The 20000-nt window shown below is 41.8% G+C and overlaps 2 protein-coding genes and 1 long non-coding RNA gene across 11 annotated transcripts in view; 2 read left to right on the forward strand and 1 right to left on the reverse strand.

Annotated features, from left to right (window-relative positions):
- Positions 1 to 6865, reverse strand: part of LOC138948617 (uncharacterized) — a 148540-nt gene extending 141675 nt beyond the window's left edge. The window contains exon 1 of the long non-coding RNA XR_011450042.1: positions 6689 to 6865. This is a non-coding gene — a long non-coding RNA (uncharacterized lncRNA). The remainder of the gene's footprint in view (positions 1 to 6688) is intronic.
- Positions 1 to 20000, forward strand: part of LOC138948610 (neuralized-like protein 4) — a 197164-nt gene that overhangs the window by 171484 nt on the left and 5680 nt on the right. The window lies entirely within an intron of this gene.
- LOC138948612 (tripartite motif-containing protein 2-like) overlaps positions 1 to 20000 on the forward strand; it is a 51297-nt gene that overhangs the window by 13913 nt on the left and 17384 nt on the right. Inside the window, exon 1 of one of the 2 annotated variants that reach the window (XM_070320179.1) lies at positions 7907 to 8053. The exons of the other annotated variant lie outside the window; for it this stretch is intronic. The gene's annotated coding sequence lies outside the window, so the exon portion shown is untranslated. Of the gene's footprint in view, positions 1 to 7906; positions 8054 to 20000 lie in introns of those variants that run through there. 2 annotated transcript variants of the gene reach the window in all.

Below are 20000 nucleotides of genomic sequence, written 5' to 3' on the forward strand. Positions count from 1 at the left end.
GACCCGAAGGTGGACCACTTTTCTGTTTTATGCTGATAACTAGCTTGTTTTCTCGCAAAGAACATCCATGTCATGCTCAGTACTGAGTTGTACTTTCATCAGTTAACCGTTAAGCCTAATTAAAGCTAATTAGCTTTGATAGACATTCAGCAAAAAATAGATGCAGAAAATGTCATAACTGGTCCATATTAGGAGTCTGGGTGCCTAATATGGACCAGTGAAGAGGCCATCAGGAATTATTGTATAAAGCCCAATATACTTTTTTTTTTTTTTTTTTTTTTTTTTTTTTTTTTTTTTTTTTTTTTTTTAAACCTCAGTTGCATGCAGGTTTGCTACTACAATTATTTTTTTGCCTTATCATTTTTTTTTGTTTTTTTTGTTTTTTGTTTTGTGTGGCTTGGAGCAAACCTTCTTCATAGGTCTTTTCTTTTCTCTGTCAAATGTGTACATTTTTATATCAATAAACCTTATCAGTAAACTAATATGTTTAAATAAATAAATACATAAAAGTAATCATAACATAAATTTATTCCTAATGTTCAGCTCAGTTTCCAATAATACACCCAAATCTAACTTTTTCCCATATCTAAATTTTCCAATGGTCATTTTGGTAATTAAAATACAATAATTCACAAAGTAAATATAATCACTTTTCAAACTTTCCCTAAAATAACCCAAAAATACATTTTCTTCATTCAAAATGATGGCAACATGTATTTTCTTATACACAAAATCTTTACATATTTTCCAACCCTTCATCACCTCTTGGCAACTAAAAAAGAAATGTTCAAGGGTGTCTAATTCATTACAAACTTCACACTTATTCGATGTTCGTAATCCCATTTTGTTTAATAAAATATTGGTTGGATATATTCTATGTAATAGTTTCCAGTGCAGCAGACGTAATCTTTCTTCTTTTGTGCTGTTAACGGCCAGTAACCAGTTTCTCTTATCCAAATCTACATTATGTTTTCGTTTCCAAAAATCACAGGCACTCGGAATCTGGACATCAAGATCAACTAAACATTTTCTAATAAACTTTGCTGTTATATTACCACCGTTAACAATGAAATCCTGCAATGTAAAATATTGATATGGTAATGTGTCTGTACGTCTGGATTTAAGTGCTGTGCATAATGCATTGTATTCAAACTGTCTGGATGGTTTATAACCCACTTTTTGACATAAATCTTCAAAAGAAATAATAATACCATTTTCATTCATAACATCCTTTACAAATGAGATATTATGTTTTATAAAATCTTTAAAAAATAGGCATTTATGTTTAAATTGAATATTCATATTGTTCCAAATGCATTGGTCCTTTAATATTACTGGTGTAAAATCATACTTTTCACAGAAAACACTTTTATTGTCAAGCCAAGTCAATAACACTTGTTTCCAAAACAATGATCTGCAAATATTGAGGCCATTCATCGTTTTCGAAGATGCATTTGAGTCAAAGCACGATAAACCAATGCCCAGACATGACAGACAATATCTTGGAATAACAGACCAATACTTTTGTGTGGAGTTTTGCAAATTAACAAGCCAGGAAATCATAAATGAGTTGTGCATATCTACTACGTTTATCATATTCAAACCACCATAATCTTTTTCTTTACACATAACTGTTCGTCTTACTTTTTCAAATGCGCGCGTATAAAGCCCAATGTACTTCGAAATCACATGATACAAGACGAGACAGACAAATTTAAATATGCATCAGATTTAGCTGGTTCAGTTTGATGAGAATATTTCTTTAAAGCAGAGCGGCGCATGTCACATCAGCCGAATGCCCAACCCTTTCCAGGAAAAAAAGCTTTCACTTGAAATATTAGTATCGAAACAAGAAACTAGAGAAACGTACCCAAAATGAACAGAAAACAAGTCGCGTAAGGCGAAATTACAACATTTAGTCAAGCTGTCGAACTAACAGAATGAAACTGAACTCACTGCATTTTTACAGCAAGAGCGTATACTCGCAGCATCGTCAGTCCACCGCTCGATGCAATGGCAGTGAAATTGACAAGAAGAGCGGGGTAGTAGTTGCGCTGAGAAGGATAGCACGCTTTTCTTTATCTCTATTCTTTTTAACTTTCTGAGCGTGTTTTTAATCCAAACATATCACATCTATATGTTTTGGAATCAGGAACCCACAAGGAATAAGATGAAATTGTTTTTAAATCGATTTCGGAAATTTTATTTTAATAATAATTTTTATATTTTTAATTTTCAGAGCTTGTTTTTAATCCAAATATAACATATTTATATGTTTTTGGAATCAGAAAATGATGAAGAATAAGATAAACGTACATTTGGATCGTTTTAAAAAAATGTTGTTTTTTTTACAATTTTCAGATTTTTAATGACCAAAGTCATTATCTAATTTTTAAGCCCCTAATCTGAAATGCAATACCGAAGTCCGGCCTTCGTCGAAGATTGCTGGGCCAAAATTTCAATCAATTTGATTGAAAAATGAGGGTGTGACAGTGCCGCCTCAACTTTTACAAAAAGCCGGATATGACGTCATCAAAGATATTTATCGAAAAAAAGAAAAAAAAAGTCCGGGGATATCATTCCCAGGAACTCTCATGTCAAATTTCATAAAGATCGGTCCAGTAGTTTGGTCTGAATCGCTCTACACACACACACACAGACAGACAGACAGACACACACACACACAAACACACACACACACACACACACACACACACACACACACACACACACACACACACAGACATACACCACAACCCTCGTCTCGATTCCCCCCTCTACGTTAAAACATGTAGTCAAAACTTGACTAAATGTAAAAAATGAATTATCACTTTGCAAGTAAAGAAGACTGTTCGATATATTGTTTGTGAAAGCTTGATTTCTAGTTATAAGAATTATGTTCAGCACACTTCTTAATGCGTGACAAAAACCAGTCTTTGGCTTTGCTTTGCTTCCAGGTCCATATTCGGGAAAACACGCATGCTTTGAGGATGTCCTAACTTCATAAACATTTAAGAAAATGCCAATGTTCTTTTTTGTGACCAGAGAATTGGTTTTATCCCATCTTTTCAGGTGACCGCTCTGCCTGTGACGTCAGTTCCTTAAGTTCACCTCAGGCAACGCAGACCTTGTCTAAACTGCAGTCTTTGTCGTTGGTGTGTGTATGTGTGTTTGCTTGTGTATCAAATGACCTCTCGATTCATGTGGCCTGTTGTTGCTTTGTAGCCTGGGGGAAGCGTTTGGAAGCATGTCTTCTTTTCACAGAAACATGTCTTTGTTGATTTAATTTTGGAAACTATGTTAGACTTTGTGTTTTTACCTTTTATAATAATATGATGTTATGTGTACATGTTCATGGTAAATATTCCAGCTGATTTGATGTGAAGAAATTTGCCAATGATAATTCCTTTTTGGGGGGATGGTTTATTAAACTCCTTTTGTGAATGCATGGTTGTTTTGCGACAGATTGCAGCCATGTCAGGTCAACAATGTTTAAGGGAAAAAAATCAGTTTGGAAAGGCCTTCATAAAGATAGACGTTAAGTCTTGGTATACAATATATCTAACTGGATGTTGGAAAGGCCTTCATAAAGATAGACGTTAAGTCTTGGTATACAATATATCTAACTGGATGTTGGAAAGGCCTTCATAAAGATAGACGTTAAGTCTTGGTATACAATATATCTAACTGGATGTTGGAAAGGCCTTCATAAAGATAGACGTTAAGTCTTGGTGTACAATATATCTAACTGGATGTTGGAAAGGCCTTCATAAAGATAGACGTTAAGTCTTGGTATACAATATATCTAACTGGATGTTGGAAAGGCCTTCATAAAGATAGACGTTAAGTCTTGGTGTACAATATATCTAACTGGATGTTGGAAAGGCCTTCATAAAGATAGACGTTAAGTCTTGGTGTACAATATATCTAACTGGATGTTGGAAAGGCCTTCATAAAGATAGACGTTAAGTCTTGGTATACAATATATCTAACTGGATGTTGGAAAGTCCTTCATAAAGATAGACGTTAAGTCTTGGTATACAATATATCTAACTGGATGTTGGAAAGTCCTTCATAAAGATAGACGTTAAGTCTTGGTATACAATATATCTAACTGGATGTTGGAAAGGCCTTCATAAAGATAGACGTTAAGTCTAGGTATACAATATATCTAACTGGATGTTGCAAAGTCCTTCATAAAGATAGACGTTAAGTCTTGGTATACAATATATCTAACTGGATGTTGGAAAGGCCTTCATAAAGATAGACGTTAAGTCTTGGTATACAATATATCTAACTGGGTGTTGGAAAGGCCTTCATAAAGATAGACGTTAAGTCTTGGTATACAATATATCTAACTGGATGTTGGAAAGGACTTCATAAAGATAGACGTTAAGTCTTGGTATACAATTTATCTAACTGGATGTTGGAAAGGCCTTCATAAAGATAGACGTTAAGTCTTGGTATACAATATATCTAACTGGATGTTGAAAAGGACTTCATAAAGATAGACGTTAAGTCTTGGTATACAATATATCTAACTGGATGTTGGAAAGTCCTTCATAATGATAGACGTTAAGTCTTGGTGTACAATATATCTAACTGGATGTTGGAAAGTCCTTCATAATGATAGACGTTAAGTCTTGGTGTACAATATATCTAACTGGATGTTGGAAAGTCCTTCATAATGATAGACGTTAAGTCTTGGTATACAATATATCTAACTGGATGTTGGAAAGTCCTTCATAATGATAGACGTTAAGTCTTGGTGTACAATATATCTAACTGGATGTTGGAAAGTCCTTCATAATGATAGACGTTAAGTCTTGGTGTACAATATATCTAACTGGATGTTGGAAAGTCCTTCATAATGATAGACGTTAAGTCTTGGTATACAACATATCTAACTGGATGTTGGAAAGGCCTTCATAAAGATAGACGTTAAGTCTTGGTATACAATATATCTAACTGGATGTTGGAAAGGCCTTCATAAAGATAGACGTTAAGTCTAGGTATACAATATATCTAACTGGATGTTGCAAAGGCCTTCATAAAGATAGACGTTAAGTCTAGGTATACAATATATCTAACTGGATGTTGGAAAGGCCTTCATAAAGATAGACGTTAAGTCTTGGTATACAATATATCTAACTGGATGTTGGAAAGGCCTTCATAAAGATAGACGATAAGTCTTGGTGTACAATATTTCTAACTGGATGTTGGAAAGGCCTTCATAAAGACAGACGTTAAGTCTTGGTGTACAATATATCTAACTGGATGTTGGAAAGGCCTTCATAAAGATAGACGTTAAGTCTTGGTATACAATATATCTAACTGGATGTTGGAAAGGCCTTCATAAAGATAGACGTTAAGTCTTGGTATACAATATATCTAACTGGATGTTGGAAAGGCCTTCATAAAGATAGACGTTAAGTCTTGGTATACAATATATCTAACTGGATGTTGGAAAGGCCTTCATAAAGATAGACGTTAAGTCTTGGTATACAATATATCTAACTGGATGTTGCAAAGTGTTAATGATAAAAGCGTTGGTTTTGGCCCACGTTACCCATTTATTATTTACCTGTTTGACCCTGAGGGTAAGCTTGACAGCAACTCCTCCGACCATTTTTGATGGTTTTGGATCACAATGTCTGAATAATAATGATTGGTATTTGTATGATACATGTAGAGGCAGAACGTATTTTAATTAGAAGATACATTGAACGTGGTATTTTAGCAGTTCGTTATGTAGTTTGTCAAAATGGATAGTTTTCATATTTTGAAAGCAAAATACCCAGGGCTTACGTAAACTTTATTTGTTTTGAAGGCGTCATGAAATTAGTCAAGGAATATCGAAAACCTTTGAGCTGGAAGGTGATTTTCATGATACCTTTTATGTTGGTCAGACTAGTTTATACACTCGTATTCATGGTGGCGACAAGAAACGTATTCATTCCTGTTTTGCAATGATTATACCCTGGATCTCATTGGACAGGGGTTAAGAACTATTATTTTGATCAATAGTTTGTGTATTATTATCAGTTTGTGTGCGTTTGTGCCCTGCAGCTATTACTTGTAGAGTAAATCTGAATATTTCCTAAAATGTCAGAAACAAATGTTTCCACATTAATCAGACGGCACAGGATGCACACCTTAGATGGATACAGTACAGAATTCTGTGTGGCATAATAACCACACATCGTTTATTCTTCTTCCTGAAAAATACATCTCCATGTAACTTTTGTGTGGACTAAGAAAAACACCCCAACATGTTTTTGAGATTGCAATTAAAGCCCATGAACTTTGGTCGGGTTTTCTAGGTTGGTTACACACACATTTTGTAAATTGCAACAGTTTCACTTTTTAGTAGAAGTCATCAGTTTATTGGTCAAATGAAAACAACAACGTTACCGTGAAGGAGAGTATGTTATTATCAAGATGGTACAATTATTGTTGACCAATAAAAAGTATACATGTCAACTTGTGGCGATGGTAGTTTCTGAAATGCTGTGATTAATCTTGACAGGTCTTTTTGTACTATATGAACATAGATAATTTAGCTATTTTTGTTGTTGTTGTTGTTGTTGTTGTTGTTGTTGTTGTTACTATTAATGTTGTACCTGTTCTTCTTCTTCGTGTCATTACATATGATTATTATTACGTGTATTGTTACTACTTTTTGTGCCTTTGTTCCATATTCTTAGAGCCGTAGTGAATTACTTGATGTTTGTTATTGAAACAAATATGTGCGTGCTTGTTGTCAACCAAAGAACACGCAGACGAACATTTGTATGTGACATTTGTTCTGGTTATTTAACTAAGAACATTCTCTTCACATTATGCTTGACTGATTTATCATAGGAAGACAGGTCTTCTAGCTAAGGGCCGTCACTTCGTTTGTGCCAATGTTTGTTTGATTTTGGAAACGTCAATTACCGATCTTGTTTCTCATTTGAATTTAAGAGCTCAAAGCTCAGAATAGTTTATTTGCTTTGAGCAACGAGGGGTTAACAGGGGGAGGGGGGGGGGAGGAGGACGGACAACAGGACGAACACTTCATTTGGTTGTTGTATGTAAGTGATGGGCAGCGACATTCTCAAGGAAGAAAATATTAAGTTCTGTTTCTTGACACACTGGTGTGTGCAGCTTGAACACTCTGTGGAATAAACGTTGGAAATACATTGCACTTGAAAATATTCTGCGTCCAATGCTAAAGAAAGCTTAAAAGCAGAATTTAAATGTAATTCTAAATAAACATCAAGTGCCTATCTTGATAAGACGTAGTGTGCATGCTTGTGTGTGTATGTACATGTGTTGTGATGTGATGTGTGTTTCTTTGTGTGTGTGTGTGTGTGTGTGTGTATGTGTGTGTGTGTGTGTGTGTGTGTGTGTGTTTAACTATATCTCTGTTAACTTGTGACACTCTTCACACTCTGCCCCGCCTTTCACACACAATAACAAAGATACAGACAGCGACAATGCATGGCAGTGAGACTGACAAAACATCTCAACTGAAAAACAACAGTAAATCCATGAACATGTACAACGCAAACTGTTGACTAAAACAACAGTAAAGCACTGAAAAGTTACAACTCAACTACTCACTAAAACATCAGTAAAGCAATGAAAATGTAGAACCTCAACTACTCACTAAAACATCAGTAAAGCAATGAAAATGTAGAACCTCAACTACTCACTAAAACAAACAAAGCCATTCCCTTGTCGTAATATACATCTTTTCCACGTCAACACTCACTTAGTCTGCACTAAAGACACATTGAAATTATAATCGAATTATTATGAATAAAAAAGAAAACAAGGCCTGTAATTGTTGTGTGCAGGAAAGCTATGGTACACATGCACCATTACACACAGTGCACATTCTTTTGATCAGTCTAGTCATAGCTTGTCACGTGATCATAGGCCGGCACGACGCTGAGCAACAAACAAACAAGAGACCAACAAACACACTGCTACCCGCGCACAGATCGCCACAGTGACACTGTGTGTGGATCAGTCAAGTCTGTCGCTGTTTCGTTCAGTTTGTTCGGTGAGTTTCATTTCTACGCTTCATGTTGTCGATCAGATAAATACGTCCTGATACCGCTTACTGCCTGTCAGAGCTAAATCAGCAAGCAAGTTAGTATACATGTTGTTCAACCTTGCGAAAATCAGAGTGTCGGTGCCACCACTGTGCAGCTATTTTCGGTTTCCATTTACCAGAAATGGCGATCAATAGGGGAGACCGGGGCTAGTCCGCCTACTTTTATGCTTTTGGTAGCATTACTGGCGAGTTTGATGAACTAGAAGACTGATTTTTTATTTTACATCAAGACAAATGTGTCGCTGATATCAATGTGCAGACAGTTTTTATGTGCGCATGAACATTTGTTGTACATACTGCTTTAAGTAGACCTACCCTAACGTAGGCGAACTTGCCCCAAGTCGGGGTAAGTCCGCCTACAGGGTGGGGCAAGTCCGCCGCTCTCATCCCATAGTAGGTACAAGACTAGTAGTGGGCAAGCTTTATACACACACGCACGCACGCACACACAGTCAGTCAAACAAGCACCCGATCAGTGGGAAAGCTTTTTTAATTCCCTTCAATATTTAGGTTCAAAAATGCCAATGACAAAATACAAAAGAATGTCGAAAGAATGTAACACAAATCGGCGTCAGTCTTTTTTAGACATGAATCTGCAATCTTTACCATCGAGAATAGATGGAGTCACCATCAGAGTCACAGTTATGGCAGATGTAAACTGGACTGTTTCCCACACCTGCACATTCTTCATGGCGGACTTGCCCCATGACAAATAGGCGGACTTGCCCCCGCACGGGCAGGCAACTCTAGTGCCAGATAGCGAGCACAACATGGGAAGGAAGAAGCAAAACTTTCGTCAGAACTCGACCTTAATTAACGCACTTTCACTCGACACCAAGACTAAGTATCTGTTCTCAGAGGTAATGCATCAAAACCTAAGTCAACTCCTATGCATTCATGTTACAAAAATGAAGAAAAACACTTTTTGTGACCTGTACTCACGATATATGGGCGCGCAACCTCTGAACTTCTGCAGGATATGGCGGGAAGAAGGGACACCACTCTCACATGGTGTGAATGACTAAAAGGTGGCAAACGTAAGAATAAACAGACAAAGACGGATGTGCCCCGGGGGCGGACTAGTCCCGGTCTCCCCTAACGCTACATCGAGCTACCTGCACTGAACAGAACACTAGATGTGAACGCGTTTGCACCAATGACACTATTTTCATGGTACACTGATATATGTGACTGCTGCTTGATTAAAACTTCGGGCATGCTTTAATTTGGTGAATTGGAGTTTGAAGTTTAGCACACAGATTCTATTCTTAGTGTCAGTGTGAATAGCATCATTTCCTGGTTGATCCAAGGAAGGCAACTAATCCCCCTCACATGTCAGACCTAGTTGTCGTTGGTGCAAGTTGTCTCTCTTGGGCCAGTGTAAGTACTGAAGTAGCAGCTCATGTCCTGCTATTAATAAGAGGACGACGCATTTTGTAAGGTGAACCAAACCAGAATTGTTTCACATTAAGTTCATGCTCGCAAGTCTGCATTGTGTGCTTATTTTGTGTGTGCTTATTGTGTTTTAACAGTCTGTTCTGTGTAGCTTGTTGCTGCCTGTGCACGATGTAGAGCATTGGTCTGTGCTCTGTAGACTGTTTCCATTTGAAGCTGTCAGTGTGTGTGTGTGACAGTGTGTGTGTGTGTGTGTGTGTGTGTGTGTGTGTATGTGTGTGTGTGTATGTGTGTGTGTGTGTATGTGTGTGTGTGTGTTTGTAAGTGAGTGTGTGTGTGTGTGTGTGTGTGTATGTGTGTGTGTGTATGTGTGTGTGTGTTTGTAAGTGTGTGTGTGTGTGTGTGTGTGTGTGTGTGCGTGTGTTGTGTGTGTATGTGTGTGTGTGTGTTTGTAAATGAGTGTGTGTGTGTGTGTATGTATGTGTGTGTGTAAGTGAGTGTGTGTGTGTGTGTGTGTGTGTGTGTGTGTGTGTGTGTGTGTTCTCCCCTCCTATCTATCCCTTTTCATTCTAATTATCCATAGACCCTTCTTTGTCGCGCCCATTTCACATTTCCATAGAAACAGCAGCAAAAAACAACAAACAAACAAACATCTGGTTTATACTATTAACACAAACTCGCCGACTAATGCTTATTTAACTTTTTTTATATTGTACAGTATAACATGTTTTTAAATACAGTATAAAGACTGTCCTCCTCAATCTGGTAAACATGTGACCGACACTCATTGAAACCCAAACCCAAGACGATGCGAAAAGAGGGAAAGAGTCGTACATAGAAGACCAATTTAATAAATCGTGATATCTCGAGATTAGTTGAATTGTATGGCGTACATTTTTTGTGTAAACAGGATGTGCTGTCTTTTCTTTTTCCACTGATGTACCGTTTACATTGCAGGACGCAAACAAAGCGATCACCATGGCAACGGCAGCTGTAACGACCGTAGCACCCAGTGACATGGAGTGTACAGTATGCCATGAACATTTCACACTTCCCAGAATCCTCCCTTGCGGCCATCTTCTGTGTCGGGACTGTCTGGTCACGTGGTTAAACGCACAACCGGAAGCCAACTGCCCCCTGTGCAGATGTGAAATCGTGGATCCCAAGCAGCACAAGGGTAAGAGCTTTGAAGACATCGCTGACGGGTTTCCGTGTGACTTTGCGATGGCGGCCTTGGTTGAAGCGGACCGTGTGCTTTCTAAGCAACACGAGTGTTGTGTGTGTGTCAACAAGGCGGCGGTGGATGTCTGTATCAACTGTTCCGACATGTTCTGCGCGTCTTGCAGTCATGTTCACTCGAAGCAGTCCATGTCCAAACATCACACGATTGAAAGCCTGAGCTCACTGACGGCGGAAACACTGGCCGCTAAGCGCCCCGCCACCTGTCACGTCCATGACGACAGGGTCAGTGAAGTGTACTGCCCCACGCACGGAGCGTCTGTCTGCTGGCTGTGTGCGACAACCAGCCACCGCCAGTGCCCGGATGTGACTAACCTAGAAACCAAGATGGCAGAGGCGCGTAAGCTGATGTCCGAGTTGGCAGCCATTTTGACCAAAGGAGAGGCAGAACTGGAACAAGCCATCGCAGGACTGGACAAGGACCTCCAAGAGATTGACCAACGCACCCAGGCCACTGTTGCTGAGGTAGAGGCGGCCTGCGATCGCTTGGAGAAATCCGTAAAGGAGTGTCGCCATCGTCTGAGAGAGCTCGCACTCAGCACGAGCTGTGACGTCAAGGACAAAGTGATCCAAGTAAAGACAATCTTTGTGCAGCGAAAAGGCAAGGTGACCACACACAGAGTCATAGTGCAGCGTGCTGAAGGCTTTCCCACACTCGGCTCTCTCGGCAAAATGGCGTCACAGATGGGGACTCGCGTTCACGACCTTGACCTTACATCCACCTTGCCGCCAGATGTCAAGGACATCTCTATGGTAACCGTTGACGCACAAGCTGTGTCACGCATTGTACAGGAGCTGTCAACGCTGCGCCTGGTACATGTACAGGTACGTGGAACTCAATCAAAGCAGCTTTTTTTCAACCTTGATTTTCTAGTTCAAACAGGTATTCTTGGTTATTTTTGGAATTGTAAAGGTTTTACAATGGGGAGTTTGCTGGTTTTTGCAGCACCACTTTGTAAAATAGAAGCGTAAGATAGAGCGCTCACTCACACAGCTGGTGGTCTGCTAAGAATTCACGTAAAGTGCTTACACCCATAGCAGCAAATGTAACACAGTGAAATAGACTATGTGTTTGTCGGGCGGAAGAAGAGGTGCGGCGCAGCTTGCACTTTCAACTCAAAGTCATGACGTTCCCTACACAAGGCTTTGAAAACGAACGGATAAGGGGCGTAACTCCTTAGTCATATTACAGTTGAAAATTCAAAGCGGGTCGGCTTCACTCAATTTCTTGGCATCAGAGGCTTGACATAAATTAGGAAAACAAATTGTTGGACCCATCATGGACCAACTAAAACGCTGCAGGGCAGAATTAATATTTTGATGGTATTTTTGAACGTTCTCAGTTTCACTGCAGGAAGTGGCGTTCTGAGCTTGCAGAAAGTGAGCGTCAAGTCCCTTTGTATCAACAACGATTCAAAGATGCAAAGATTTTCGTTGTTGATACAAAGGGACTTGACGCTCACTTTCTGCACGCTCAGAACGCCACTTCCTGTAGTGACGCTGAGAACGTTCAAAAATACCATCAAAATATTAATTCTGCCCTACAGCGTTTTAGTTGGTCCATGATGGTATAATGTTATTTGTTGACACAAAGGCAAAACATGTTGTTCATGTTTTCAGTGGTTTATTCAGGAAGCTGCAAGCGTAGGAAGGCATAGCGCATGCGCGTGCATTATACGATACAGAGCTATGCGACATTTAGGTTTACTTATGTTATGGTTTCGTATACTCGATCGTAGTGTAGGCAATCATATTACATCTCCCTTTCCAAGATAAAAATTCCATACAGGGAGTTATGCTGGATTGTTTCAAAACAAATGTCTTTCCTATTTCAATGTTCATACATCAAGAGCACACAATATTGTTGAACATTTCTGAGTCTGTTTACAGCTTTGGAGTGTTCATGTTACAAGTTTGGATTATTAACATTACATAGTTGCTTCAGGTAAAAATGCTGGAAACACGATTCGACTATAATTGTCTTTGGCACATATGATGACATCTTCTGGAACTGTCTTTGGATTGTTCAGCTGGCTGTGGTCAGATAACAAAAAGATATGGAATATCCAGCTGCTATGCACTATAATGTGTAACCTGCTACACGGTTACTTACATACAGGTGTGACAGCCTACATACACATGCTGTTCACCTATAACAGGCCATGAATTTCACAACAAAAAGCATACTAATGCTTCTACCAACTTTAAACACAACTGCTCATACTTTGGCAGATACTAGACAAATAGAACAGCCTAGCTACACATGCTGTCTACTTGTGCACAGGCCATGGGTTTATTCTTTATATCTAACAGGTTGGTTGATCTTTCTACCACTACGAGTGAACACAGCAGATGGCTCTGGTGCTGCTGCTGGTGAGGGTGCAGCTGGGTTGTTGACAGTTGGAGATGCTGTGTTATTTACTGGGGCTCTGACTGGGGTGTTGGCTGGAGTGTTGACTGAAGTGTTGACTGGAGTCGGAGTTTTATCAGCAACCGGCAAGTCTGTGTTTTCAGTTAATTGTTGCTGTGGCGAGTTTCTGATGTTGACTCTGTTTCTTCTCATTATTCTTCCGGTTGGTATTTCTATCAGGTATGACCTTGGTTCCTGACATTTCTCTTTGACCACCGCTTCTTTCCATTTGCTTGAAGGTTTGTCTTGGAATCTGACGTGCTGGCCTGGGGTCAGTTGTGGCAAGTCCTTAGCCTTGGTGTCGTGGTATGACTTCTGGTTGTCTTGGCGGTGCTGTAGTCTTTCGCGAATGAGGTCGTCGGTTGGATTTCCGGTGTGTCGAGTAGGAAGATTTCCACGAGGTTTTCTTCCGGTGATCAGCTCTGAGGGACTAGGAATTTTGGGGGAAACTGGAGTTGTGCGAAGGCACAATAGGGTAAGGTCAGGGTCACTGCCGTCCTGTTTTGCCTTGATGAGAGCTTGCTTTACTGTCTGCACCTGTCTCTCAATGAAGCCATTTGACTTGGGGTAGATGGGGGAAGAAGTGACATGGTCAAAACACCACTCCTTGGCGAACTCTTGAAATGCTTTTGCCGAAAACTGGGGCCCGTTGTCCGATTTGAGCGTTTTGGGAATTCCGTGCTCGGCAAATATCTGCTTCATCACTGCGATGGTGGTCTTGCAGGTGTAGTCGTTTGGGAGTTTCCTGCAGACGAAGAACTTGCTGTATTGTAATAGGCTGTGTATTGGATTGTCATTGTATGCCTGCATCATTAGTTGTCAGTAATTATTACATGTGCTGATTGTTCTCTTTGCCTGCGCGCGTATAGTATGTTGGTTATGATTGGTCATAGTATGTTTGTTTATGTTTGGTCGTTATCTTTGCCTGTGCGTGTATTGTATGTTTGGTCGTTTTCTTTGCCTGTGCATGTATAGTTTGTTGGTTATGTTTGGTCGGTTTCTTTGCCTGTGCGTGTATAGTATGCTTGGTCGATGTATGTATTGTAAAGCGCTAAGAGTAGACATTTTTCTAGAATAGCGCTATAAAAGTTTGCATTATTATTATTAATAATCAGCGACGAGGATGTGTTGGGTGTTGTCCACTGCAAAGAAGTCTACACCCAAGACTTCCCAGGGCTGTGTCGGAATCTCATGAGGATTGAGTGTTTCCGGCACTTGGTTCTTTTGGTGCTCCTGGCAGATGGGGCATTGAGATGTCAGTTTTTCGATGTCCTTCGAGATACCTTGCCAGTACACCGAGGCTCGTGCCCTTAGTCTGGTCTTCTCTATCCCTTGGTGGGCTGCGTGCAGTTGTCTCAGCATCTCTTGCTGGAGGTTTAGCGGAATGACCACACGATCACCTTTGAGTACGATTCCGTCCTCCACAGAAAGTTCGTCTCGGAATGACCAAAAACTGCGAATCGGTTCGGGGACTTCTTGTATGGTGTCTGGCCATCCGTTGATGATTGTTGGGATAAGCTTGCTCAGAGTCGGGTCATGTTTGGTTTCCTCTTGGAGTGACTTGGTTCTCTCCGTGCTGAATCTGACCTGGCCAACAGTGAGGTCGAGATCAATGGTCTTGACGTTGCCAGGGCTCGGCAGTCTGGACAGTGTGTCTGCTACTGTCATGTCCTTGCCGGGTTTATATTCGATTGTAAAATCATACTGTTGTAGTCTGAGGAGCATTCGCTGCAGTCTTGGGGGTGCTCTGACGAGAGGTTTGTTGAGGATCATAACCAGCGGTTTGTGATCCGTTTTGACGAGGAATTTCTGAAATCGTTCAACCCCGTAGACGATGGCCAAAAGTTCTCGCTCAATACAGGCGTATCGCGTTTCAGCGTCCGTCAGCGTCTTTGATGCATATGCTATCGGCTTTCCCTGCTGGAGCAGTGTTACGCCAAGACCTTTGATGCTGGCGTCTGTCTCCAGTGTTGGTGTAGCACTTGTGTCAAAGTAGACCAGCGTGGCATCCTCTGAGACTGCATCCTTTAGGGCCTGGAAGCACTTTTGATGGTGTTCACCCCAGATGAATACTGAGTCTTTCTTGATGAGTTCTCTGAGTGCAGCTGCTTTCTCGGCCAGGTTGTTGATAAATGGCGACATGTATGTCACAAATCCAAGGAACTCTCTTGCAGTTCCTTTTTGGACGTCGGCGCTGGCATGGCTTTCAGGTCGTTGACCTTGTCAGGATCAGGATGCACGCCTTCCGGAGTGTATGTTGCGCCGAAAAATGTGATGGACTGCGTCTTGATGGTACACTTCTCCGAGTTGAAAACCAATCCATTCTCTGCTGCGGCTTTCATTAGGTTGCACAGGCTTTCGTCGTGCTCTTCTTCTGTCTTGCCGTAGACTACAACATCGTCTGAGATGCCGGTGACTCCTTTCACGTTTTCAAGGATCTGATCCATTTTAAGCTGGAAAATATCTTGGCTGACCTTGAGACCAAATGGAAGTCTGGAGAAGCAATATCTGCCATAGGGAGTCTGGAACGTCGTCAAAAGCTGGCTTTCTTCGTCGAGCTGAACTGACCAGTAGCCACTCTTGGCGTCTAGCTTGGAAAAGTAGCGACTTCCACAGAACTGATGCGTCAGCTCTTCAATGGTCGGAATCTTGTGGTGTGGGCGTTTCAGTGCGAGGTTGAGATGACGGGGGTCAAGGCAGATTCTAAGCTTTCCCGACCGCTTCTTGGAGTAGGCGAGACTGGACACCCAGTCCGTCGGCTCTGTCACCTTTCTTTTTTTTTTTTTTTTTTTTTTCGAACTATCGTTGTACTTTATCTCACATTAGTCAGATTTCCAATGGCTAAAGTGGGTAAAAGTGAATTCACAAATCGAGCGAACTATCGTTGTACTTTATCTCACATTAGTCAGATTTCCAATGCCGTATATCTGAGCGTGTTTTTAATCCAAACATATCATGTCCCCCTTTCAAAGCAAAATGTGTCTCTTTAAAACTACGTAGAGCTTAAATTGTCACCTTTCTGATCACACCACTTTCCACCATGCTGTCGAGCTCTTCTTTGATCGCGTCTCTGAGAGCGATCGGAGTTTTTCTTGGTGCGTCAATGTGTGGCGGGACGTCTGGATCCACCACAAGTTTGACAGGGCCAGGCATCTTGCCAATTTTGTCAAACTGCTCCAGATTGTCTTTCAGCAGGTCTTGGACACAGGTGATCTTGTCCTTAGCTGCCTGGGGTGACGCTGAAATGCTGCAGTGCAGTGTCACGATTTTCAACTTTTCGCACGACGGCAACCCAATGATGGCTGGTCCCTGTACATCTACAATGTAGAACCCCGTTTCCTGCCACTCGCCTCTGTAGCGACAGGGAAACGTAATCTTGCCAAGGCAGGAAATGTCTGTGCCGTTATAGGCAGTCAGCTTCGTGCCGCCTTTCTCTTTCAAGATCTTGTTGATAGGTGTCCCCTCCTTTGTCAGTAGATCAGGGAACATGTCTCTAAACATGCGCAGGGGCAGTGTGTTCCCCTGTGCACCTGTGTCGACCTTGACGATGACGTTGTGTTGTCCGGCTCTACGTGGAAGTTGTGTTTTGAGTCTGACGAATGCTTCGTCACGTTGTTGGGGCGTTGACGAGACTGAAGAGATGACGACCGGACTAAAAGTTAGCTCGTCGAAGTTCTCTTCGTCGATTTCCGCCTGCATCGCCTTGATTTTTGCTTCTGACCTCCGGTGATGTCCTCCATCGCGGCTGCTTGATCCGCCACGTCGTTGCCCGCGTCCATGTGAAGGGATGCGTGGAGACTGGTGTTGCTCGGAACGGCAAACTTTGGCAAAGTGATTATTTTTGCCGCAGGCATGGCAGGTAACACCATGGGCTGGGCATTCTCGTGGTTTGTGTCGTCCGCCACAGTTTCTGCAGGTAGGATGGGTTTGAGAGGGACGGTTGTTAGACTTAATGGTACTGATACTGGCAGAGCCGGCCATTGTTTGTAGCTGCTCTACATGTGATGCAGTGGCCTCGAACGTGCGACCCATCTTTACCACATCAGCCAACTTGACACCCTTTTCTTGTTCCAGGAGTTTCCTTTGGAATTCTTCAATGGGTGTGCTCGAGATGATCAATTCTATCAGTCTCTCCTCCAATTCTGCTGCAGCATCAAAAACACACTTCTGTGCCTGGAGCTGCGCCCTTGTCACAAAATCATCGAGTGACTCTGATTTGGCCTGCCTCATGCTCATGAGTTTGAGCCTGCTCACACGAAAGTGTTCAGCTGGTTCGATCTGTTCACTCAATTTTTGGAAAACAATCTTGGAGCTCTTCTTTTCTTCATCTGTGAGGGTCATAGCATTGTACATGCGAAGGCCTTTTTCGCCAATTTGGAGGAGTATGTGGGCAACCTCATTCTCTTTTGGCACCTTCTTTGTGATAAAATACAGTTCTAGTCTTTGCTTGAACATTGTGAAAGACTCTGCGACGTTTTCACTGTCCCATACCATCTCGGGAACTTGTTTTGAAGACATGATTGGAAACGACTTTTCCTAACCGTAACACTGTGTAACGGTCGCGAACACGTGCTCGAGCGAAGAGGCTATTACTAACAACACAACAGTGTATTCAGCCCAAAAAAGTCCGATTGTAGGCTTCTAACTAGAGGCACACTCACGGGGACTGGATCTGCTGCTTGTTACCTTTTCCGCTGCCACCATATAATGTTATTTGTTGACACAAAGGCAAAACATGTTGTTCATGTTTTCAGTGGTTTATTCAGGAAGCTGCAAGCGTAGGAAGGCATAGCGCATGCGCGTGCATTATACGATACAGAGCTATGCGACATTTAGGTTTACTTATGTTATGGTTTCGTATACTCGATCGTAGTGTAGGCAATCATATTACAGATGGGTCCAACCATTTGTTTTCCTAATTTATGTCAAGCCTCTGATGCCAAGAAATTGAGTGAAGCCGACCCGCTTTGAATTTTCAACTGTATTATGACTAAGGAGTTACGCCCCTTATCCGTTCGTTTTCAAAGCCTTGTGTAGGGAACGTCATGGCTTTGTGTTGAAAGTGCGCAGCTTGAAGCCGAGGCAATCACAATGTACAGCCTTGCTACTGATCAGTGAGGGTAAGTAGCGTCACAATGTACAGCCTTGCTACTGATCAGTGAGGGTAAGTAGCGTCACAATGTACAGCCTTGCTACTGATCAGTGAGGGTAAGTAGCGTCACAATGTACAGCCTTGCTACTGATCAGTGAGGGTAAGTAGCATCACAATGTACAGCCTTGCTACTGATCAGTGAGGGTAAGTAGCGTCACAATGTACAGCCTTGCTACTGATCAGTGAGGGTAAGTAGCGTCACAATGTACAGCCTTGCTACTGATCAGTGAGGGTAAGTAGCGTCACAATGTACAGCCTTGCTACTGATCAGTGAGGGTAAGTAGCATCACAATGTACAGCCTTGCTACTGATCAGTGAGGGTAAGTAGCGTCACAATGTACAGCCTTGCTACTGATCAGTGAGGGTAAGTAGCGTCACAATGTACAGCCTTGCTACTGATCAGTGAGGGTAAGTAGCGTCACAATGTACAGCCTTGCTACTGATCAGTGAGGGTAAGTAGCGTCACAATGTACAGCCTTGCTACTGATCAGTGAGGGTAAGTAGCGTCACAATGTACAGCCTTGCTACTGATCAGTGAGGGTAAGTAGCGTCACAATGTACAGCCTTGCTACTGATCAGTGAGGGTAAGTAGCGTCACAATGTACAGCCTTGCTACTGATCAGTGAGGGTAAGTAGCGTCACAATTTACAGCCTTGCTACTGATCAGTGAGGGTAAGTAGCGTCACAATTTACAGCCTTGCTACTGATCAGTGAGGGTAAGTAGCGTCACAATGTACAGCCTTGCTACTGATCAGTGAGGGTAAGTAGCGTCACAATGTACAGCCTTGCTACTGATCAGTGAGGGTAAGTAGCGTCACAATGTACAGCCTTGCTACTGATCAGTGAGGGTAAGTAGCGTCACAATGTACAGCCTTGCTACTGATCAGTGAGGGTAAGTAGCGTCACAATGTACAGCCTTGCTACTGATCAGTGAGGGTAAGTAGCGTCACAATGTACAGCCTTGCTACTGATCAGTGAGGGTAAGTAGCGTCACAATTTACAGCCTTGCTACTGATCAGTGAGGGTAAGTAGCGTCACAATGTACAGCCTTGCTACTGATCAGTGAGGGTAAGTAGCGTCACAATGTACAGCCTTGCTACTGATCAGTGAGGGTAAGTAGCGTCACAATGTACAGCCTTGCTACTGATCAGTGAGGGTAGGTAGCGTCACAATGTACAGCATTGCTACTGATCAGTGAGGGTAAGTAGCGTCACAATGAGCATGTTTGTCATCTCCGCTCGGTATGGACAGGAGTCTATTTCTTGCACATCAAGCTTTGGTGTGTTAAACTCTGTGCATGAGAACTGTTCCGTTTCGTATAAGGAAAGGTAATTTATTTCACTGTATTGAGAGGAATGTCTTTTCTACATCACCAGTAAATCAGTAAATATTGTATGTGTCCAATGCTCCGCCTGGCGTCTGGCATTATGGGGTTAGTGCTAGGACTGGTTGGTCCGGTGTCAGAATAATGTGACTGGGTGAGACATGAAGCCTGTGCTGCGACTTCTGTCTTGTGTGTGGCGCACGTTATATGTCAAAGCAGCACCGCCCTGATATGGCCCTTCGTGATCGGCTGGGCGTTAAGCAAACAAACAAACAAACAAAATATGTGTCCAATCCAGAGAGAGCAGCAGTTTTCTGAGGAATGGCTTTCATTTTGTCTTTATGATCGAAATATGTCCTAGTCAGTGCATCTG

The sequence above is a fragment of the Littorina saxatilis genome, linkage group LG15, assembly GCF_037325665.1.
Source record: "Littorina saxatilis isolate snail1 linkage group LG15, US_GU_Lsax_2.0, whole genome shotgun sequence".
Lineage (NCBI taxonomy): Eukaryota > Metazoa > Mollusca > Gastropoda > Littorinimorpha > Littorinidae > Littorina > Littorina saxatilis.